The sequence below is a fragment of the Dermacentor variabilis genome, chromosome 4, assembly GCF_050947875.1.
Source record: "Dermacentor variabilis isolate Ectoservices chromosome 4, ASM5094787v1, whole genome shotgun sequence".
Classification (NCBI taxonomy): Eukaryota; Metazoa; Arthropoda; class Arachnida; order Ixodida; family Ixodidae; genus Dermacentor; species Dermacentor variabilis.
In genome coordinates this window covers 135,679,719-135,687,836 of record NC_134571.1, presented here as the reverse complement: position 1 = coordinate 135,687,836, position 8,118 = coordinate 135,679,719, and the positions used below count along the sequence as shown (strand labels likewise).

At 44.2% G+C, this 8,118-nt stretch overlaps 1 long non-coding RNA gene across 1 annotated transcript; it reads right to left on the bottom strand.

The window, feature by feature from the left end:
- Nucleotides 1-3,575: 3,575 nt before the first annotated feature.
- On the bottom strand, nt 3,576-6,918 carry LOC142577968 (uncharacterized). Its single transcript, XR_012827120.1, has 3 exons — nt 6,849-6,918; nt 5,547-5,706; nt 3,576-3,699 (listed from the first exon to the last, which is right to left on the bottom strand). It is a non-coding gene; the product is annotated as an uncharacterized LOC142577968 (long non-coding RNA).
- Nucleotides 6,919-8,118: the final 1,200 nt, after the last annotated feature.

Sequence of the window (8,118 nt, the reverse complement as noted above, 5' to 3'; positions counted from 1 at the left end):
GGAGCAGCATCAGTCTCAGTAACACCTGCCGACCGACGGAGCACCGAACCAACCGACCCACCAGATGTGATTTCGGCGACCGCCGCTAGGGGCGCCCTTAATTCGCGGAAAATTAGGGTGCCTCAATGCCAGCGCCGCCGTTCAGGGTGGAGACAACCTCAACGGCGCCGCCATATTGAAGCACACGGGATCGGCTGCGCTAGCGTTCGTAACGGCGCCGTTCATGCTCTCGGCGCACTTCGAGTGCTTTGATTTGAACAATCTTTTTATCAACATTGCAATGCGCATCTTTTTACTTATAATAGCCATTTTAACATCCAAGGGTCGAAGACGTAATTGTACTAATTAATTTTAGCGCCCCGATTGGTCGAGGTTGAACAATTAGTGTGCCGTCAGTTGGCTATCATTTTAAACAGGCTATCATTTTAAAGATCCGTTGCCCAGTAGGTGCTACCGCTACGTGTGAGTGGAAGAAATAGTTTTTTTCTTTATCTACGTGGTTTTTGGTTTTTCAATTCCTGCGCTTTGATAGTAGCCGCGCGTCGTCAGCCGCTCGCGCGCGGCGGTCGGTTTCGCTTCTGTCGCGCGAGCTGTTTCCGGTTTTTTTTTTTGCTCGCAAAGACAACCTGTCTGCTTTTTAATTTTTCAAAGTGTAACTGCGAGTTCCTCGCCTGTTTATTGCCCACAGGGGTGCAATTACATCTGTTTACAGGCTGGCGCTGGTACATACAAACGATGCCGCGTGTACCAACGTTTTTACTGCGCCTGCGTTTTCTTTCACGAGGCCCACGAAAACTGATTGCACCTCACTGGCCGTAGGATAAATCACTAGTGCAAGTTTTCCACTCGTTTCATTTTCGTTACAAGTGCACAATCACCGAGCGTTCTTGCGTTCGCTCATATGCAGACTTCGCTTGCGCTCTAGACATGCACACCGGTTGTTCCGCTACGATTCCTTCGTTTGTGAAGCGCATTCCTGCATATATTTTTCATTGTATTTATTCATGCCCATCTGTACTTATTTATAAACCATGCTTGTACACCTACACAAGAAAGGGTGAATTTGAGGTCATTAAATAACTGCAGTAATTCTTTTCTAACAGTTTTAAATCCGAAATAAAAGTAACAGACTTTGAAAATTTATGCTTTGTGAAAAAGACTCGACCAGAAAAGGTTTAGTAAAAAGCTTGTTGCAACTGGGTGGCAAGCCCCAAAAGTAGCGTTGGCATGGCGGCCTGGGGCACAGCTGGAAGCATTCGAAGGTCCTTGCAAAGGATGAGTCGGCTGCCAACAGAACAACTTGTTTATTCTCGCATCGCAAAAGAGCGGCCGGTGAGGTCGACCGAAGTGGAGAAACGGGAGACCACGTTACTCGACGGAAGAAATCGAAGCCTCTACGGCGTCCAGGTGCAGCTGCCTTTCTACTCTCGGAGTCGGGGCAAAAAGAAAAGGAACGGCTCGGAAGAGGCGCACGTGACGGCGGCGCACGGAACACGTCGCGACAAGTATCCGCCGGGCCGGCGCCGGTCAGACCTCGCTTCACAGTTGTGGAGCTTCTCTCCCCGGCTGCCGCGCTTTGACAAGCGTGGGCAGCAACATGCACACACACACGAAGACACGTGGCATTGAAACATGCCTGGAAGCGCTTAGCAGGAGGCGTTGGGACAGCGCTGAACTGGCCAAAATGTCCGCCACTGTGAACGAAGCCCCGGCGTCCGATGCATCTGCGTCGGCTATACCGCACGTCGGAGGCGAAACGTAACAAGCTGCGGTTTTGACGATGCCTGTGCATGCAATTCCTATTTTGCCTGCAAAATTGGGTGGTGATGGGCTTGGCTGTTGAAAATAACTGCTCCCTAAAGGTTGAGCTTCATTAGTGCTGCAGAAAAATATGTAACCTAGCTTGTCAACCTCACCCCTTACAGACAGCAAAGGCAACAAAAAAAAGAAACAGTGCAAATTATTTAATGTCAAGTGCAGTCGACCATGAAAAAACGCAAACTACAATACAAGTAAGCAAGACAGAGGGATAGATAAGTGGGGTGTGTACAGTGAGGTTTAACCTTAAAGTGAAAGCATAAAAGCAAAGCATGAAAAAAGATGCAAATTCTAAATAAGCGAGCAAGACATAGGGGCAAAAAGTTGCTACGTGCACTGTGGTGTTACCTTTGCAACAAACATGAAGATGCAAACTACAAAATAAGCCAGCAAGTCAGTGGTAAAAAAGCAGCTATTTACAGAGTGGTGTTAGATTTAAAGCAAGGTACTCTACAGCAAGTTAACTCCAGCCACAGTCTTGCTGCCATAACCGTCGTCTGAATCATCAGGCTCGTTCAGCCAGCGGAGGTAGATACGCAGTCGCATGACAACAAAACGGCACATCTTCTCATAACGCTTGGGTGGTCAGCGCATTCACTAGGTGGCAGAGAAACTGATCGCTCAATAAGGTTCGTCAATGTATTGATTGGGTGGTCCAAATGACGAATATAATTTTTCTGTGAAAATTTCTGAAAGACACATTCACAGGAAGAAACAAAGCGCAGTACCGTATGGCTTACATACACCAAATTTCTAAAACCTTGATTGTACTCCTTGAGCTGCACAAGAGCATGCTCATCGGAAGCCTCATCAGCAGTCAGGGTCTCAGTACAGGTGGAGCATGGTTTGTTAGTAGATATAAAAGACTTCACCAAATACCCTGACAAGTGAGCAATGATGTCATTTTCTACAAGAGACAATGGCTCGCCCTTTGTGCATTCATCATCGTACGAGGGTTCTTGAAATTCTTTCTGCACTTCTTGAAATTCTTCGGAGAAGAAATCCACTTAGTTACTGTCGTCAGCTTCATAACCAAAGTTCTTAGGTACGCTGTAAAAAAAATTCGTCAATATGACGGGAAATACCTTGGCAGCTCTATTTCCAAGCATTTGGCCGTTAAAATGATGCCACACCGTCATTTTCAAATGACGGTGTCTTTTCATCATTTTGATGTTTTTCTCGTCAATCTGAAATACAACTACACCGTCAATTTGATGACATTTGACCATCAAAGTGACGGCAGAACATTATTTCTAAATGACAGTTTTCCATCGTTTTGACGTCTTTCTTGTAAATCCGAAATACAACCGAACCGTCAATTTGACAGAACTTGACCGTAGCAGTTACAGCAAGCCGTCATTTCTAAAAGACAATGTTTTTTCTTGACTTCTATGTCTTTTTTATAAATTTCAAAATACAACCAAACCGTAATTATACGATTTGATTGTCTGTGATGGCAAGCTGTCAATTAACTGTTTTTATGACTTCGACTTTTGCAAATTTGAAATTTATATAACTGTCAGTACAGCGTTGGCCATCAAGGTAATAGCAGGCTATCATTTAAAAATGACGATGCCTTTAACCATTCCAATATTTGGCTTGGCAACATGAAATGCAACTGTACTGTTAGTATGATGGCCCAACAACACAAGTGTCAACATAATTCTGTGTCAATATATTGTGTGGTCAACATGACCACATTGCAGTCACTTGCAGTGGGCAGTACCTCATGAAACATGCAACAAAATACAAAAATCTACATCTCTACTTGCACATTTATTCATAAATTAAAGTGCTTTCAGCAGGCTGAGTAACTTTGGCGCGATTCTGCTGGCCCTGCCTTTGCCGCGCCCTTTCGTTGGGTTGATCTGCCCAAGTTACCTGGGAACAAAATGAGGATAGAATAAATCCATGCTCCATAAGCTGTGCCAATCACATACTCTGGCTACACACGTGAAATGCCATGAATGTGTGAACTGCACTGCCTTCTGCAACACAGTATTATGAAATGAAAAGACAATTAAAGTTATGTAGCAGCAAATGTAAGCACACTAGTAGTGCGCTTAAATTGCTACATATACATGCACTAATGATGGATAATGTACCTACATGTAACCATTATTATAACTCGTAAAAACAGCCCACAATTGCACATACACCCGTAAAGGATTTCTAGTAACAATAGGTGCTCATCATATACAGGGAACATGCACAGACTCTAGAAACCGTAACTATACAAGAGCATTTTGCTGCATTTCATGTTTCTGCTGTCAGCCGCATACATAGGTCAGTACTGATGTAACACCCCGATTTCCAGGTATAGGCTGCAATTGCAATGTGGCAGTCGTTCTTACATTTAGGAACGTCATTATCATGCTTCATCTTACCATTTGGAGAATGCTCATTCTAGTTTCTGTGCCCTTGGCTCCAAATAAGCGGAATTTCTTACTGAAATCTTCTGAACAATCAACAAACCTGCCACGGTGATGAATGTCTAATTTTTTTCTTTTACACTCCTACTGTTGACACACAGGGTGGCCAACTTCTCAGGTGCCGACATAGCAACCTTTATGATCGCTCTTTCACCTGTCCATTTCAAGTACTCAGCAATTCTGGGCAAATATGGGACCACAGTATAACCTTTTTTAAAGGCACTAATGACCCTGCCAGCCCCTAAAAGATCACCAGGTGAAAGGCGAAAGTGCCATGTAATGGTTGTGACAGTACCTGTGAAGCTGTCCTGCCTGTGTCATATGTCTCCAGTTTCAATGCAAAACGAAAAAAAAACTGGCATTCATCATTGCAAAAGGTTTGTTGAGTGCCCAGAAGGTGAGGTAGTGAGCTCTATTTTCTTGGGGCTGATTGTACACAGGCTAGAGAGAGCACTGCATCAGTGGTAACAAGGGAACCTGAGGTCTGTAAAAGGGCAGACAGGCATTCGGCAACTTAGTGCCACATGTGTGGAAGCAACCCATAGTCAGACACACTGTAATGTCGCACTAGGATATTAGCCAATGGACACGATACATAGTAGAGTGACTTAACTGCATTTTCACTTCATTCTCGCTCCCATTTTTCCCGACGTCGGTACCTATAAAAGACACTACATTTAGCATTCATTGACAGTAGCACCTGACCTATCTGGTTCTTCGTCCTTGCGCCTTTCTTGCGGTAGCCAACCAACAAAACTATGCGTAAAAGCGAAAAGCGCTATCTAGGTGCGCTCACAGGACACGTGACCAAGTTTAGGCATTGTGAACTGCCAAGCTGGTGCATTAGTAATGCGACAATGATCAAATCAGCAGTTTTGCGACTCTTAGAATACCAGAACTGGGTGCAATTTAAAATCAAAACTTTAACCTTCGCCTCGCAACCCCCTGACTCATTGCCAGAGCTAGCAAATGTGCAAGGCTCTTCAGCATGTACCACTGGCAAGCAGCACTATGTTAATAACCTTGCCATTCTACTTTCTAAAGACGGCCGTGATTGGCGAAACGCCATACAGCTGTGCCAAAAAAGAACATGATGCCGTGCCAGAGAACGAAGAAATGCACGAGAGGAATGTATGTGACATCTGAATTCCAGGGGAACAGGGCAGGACTGGTCACTTGCAGGCACTGGCTAAGGAGGGCGAGTGCCTTTCCTCAGGAAAAAGAAGCCTACTGCTCACGTTATTGTGTCGGTTTCCGATTGCTTATCAAAAGCATCATCCACATTCACTCATTTACCTCTGCAAAAACTCCATGGTGAGGGGGCAGTCGGGAGGGTACGCCACGTTGAACACAAAGGCACTAAAGAGGAGGCCCATGGCCTTCTCAAGACTTCTTGTAGAGATGAATTCTACAGCACCAACTGCAACGATGATCTTTATGTCCCCCATGCTTGATCCTGCAAGGAAAAAAAATTAGTTCACAAGCAAACGCTCTGCACTAAAGGGGTGATCCAATAATTCGAGTAACTCTATGGCCTTCGATGTGTACACTAAGAGAAGCCCAATACAAATGTACACATAAAAAGCCATACTAGGTCGTGTCACTAGGCCTTATGGTACCCTGGCAGTAGACAGACGTGCAACATGCCCTCCCTTATCAGTGCTTTACACGCCACTAATTATCTCTGTTGAAGACCCTTGCTTCTTGTAAACACAAAATATTACACAGAACTTGTTTGTGGGAAAAGCTTTACATATATTGCCCGACAAATAAAAAGAATCAACTTTGTCTGTCGACAGAATACTTCTTCTTTAATAATGGAGAATACTGACGAGGTGAAGAAATTTAGGCAAGCACGGGGGCAACTTTTCTAAGCCAGAATGGCCCTCCATTTTGTACCGAGCCTGCCATGACATTGATGAGAAAAGCCCAGTTCAGCTTCGTTCATGCTTTCTAGCAAAACGTCATGCTTTTGGCAAGTCAAAAAGCTGCATGTCAGTCTCGATGAACTCTGGCATATCACCTTACAGTGCAGAAATCGCCCCGCCCTCCCCACTTATCGACAGTACTGCTACTGAGTTAGAAATTTTTTGCGCACTCTAATAAGAATGGAAAACTACTGGCCAAACTTGCACACTGTTATCATGTCAAATTGTTAAACAAACTTCACATATATAAGATGAAGCAGCAATTAAGCAACCCGCCGTGGTTGCTCAGTGGCTATGGTGTTGGGCTGCTGAGCACGAGGTCGCGGGATCGAATCCCGGCCACGGCGGCCGCATTTCGATGGGGGCGAAATGCGAAAACACCCGTGTACTTAGATTTAGGTGCACGTTAAAGAACCCCAGGTGGTCAAAATTTCCGGAGTCCTCCACTACGGTGTGCCTCATAACCAGAAAGTGGTTTTGGCACGTAAAACCCCAAATATTATTAAGCAGCAATTAAGCCTTTCATCCTGGGCTAGCCTCATTCCTAAGTTTTGTGTATGTTCTACTAAGTAGGGTGAGGTTACACAAAATCAGGTTATATCATACAATAGTAAAATACAGTGTACAAGCCATGTTTTGATCCAATGTTCTATAAATGACAAATACACACCAATGACAGCAAGGTGCGGCGTTGCTGGCAGTCCTTCCAGCCCCCCTTCAGCTGTGCTGGGAATTCACAAGCCACATGTTTAAATTAGACTCCAGAGAAAACATCAAAAGGATCAGATACATGCATGTAAATAATACGTCATAACCATACTTCTAAGGATCCTGCTGTCATCAAGGCACTTTCTACAACTCAGGTACAGCATCATTTCAGCAGAAGTGGATGAAAATGCGGTATATAAAATTAGAAAACTCCAAATTTACTTTACTCAATAATTTCCAGCTAATGGACACGCCAGTCGAAATAAATTCTTGGCCCTTGTTTGAGGCCCATAGGCAATAAACTATAAAAATGAACAAATTTATTCAGAAATAACTATTGCAAAAATATAAGGTAATTAGGCCCATATCTTAATGCTATACAAGAATGAAACTGCACACTATCAGTACACGAACACTGAAAACATTCAGCCACTTGTTAACTCTGCAAGGCTACCGCCGAACATTTCGGTAAGTCAAACTGAGGAGTACTTCCTGCCATTGTGGCAGCTACGAGAGTATTTTAAGAAATTTGAAGAAGCAGGAAAAACAAAGTAGTTAAATCATCTCTCACTAGGAACACAAGTGGCATTAGAACCTGAGAACTATCTGCATCCCCTACTGGGATCAGCACTGCAAAAATATGAAAAAAGAGAAAGAACATGCCGGATGAAAGGAGACTACTTGGCCGTAGTTCTCGCCGAAGAAAGCACAAAGCAATTCCAGGATCTGGAAGTATCTTGGAACCGCCTGTCCATCCTTGTCTACTGCTGATGTCACCTCGTGAAGCAAAGCTCGCATTCCATTCCTGGACAACTTCAGCATGTAGTCAACAATTCTTGGTCCCTTCAATGTCAATTCATGAATGAATATTTCACAGAAAGAAAAACCAACAAGCGTGTTAAGATGCCCAAAGAAGTAGGTTTCTTCAAGCAGATGAAACCATAGCTCCGGAACGTTTTGCATTGTGACCTTTCCTTCATTGATCTCTCTGCGCTGCAAAGCTGCCATCAGCCTCGAAACATCCTCACAAGGTGGACTGGTTTGCAATAGCAGACACCTTTTCTCACTGAGAGCTTCCCAAGTTTCTTGGTTGCAATCTGGCTGCCAGGCCACACAGCCATAGGAGTCAGTTGGCCCTTTTGCCATCTTTGCTGCAGGTTGATCAACCTGCTTTGACAAATCGTCAGTTCTCCTAGCATTTCAATTTGGCCGTCGTTTGTTCTCAAGGAACG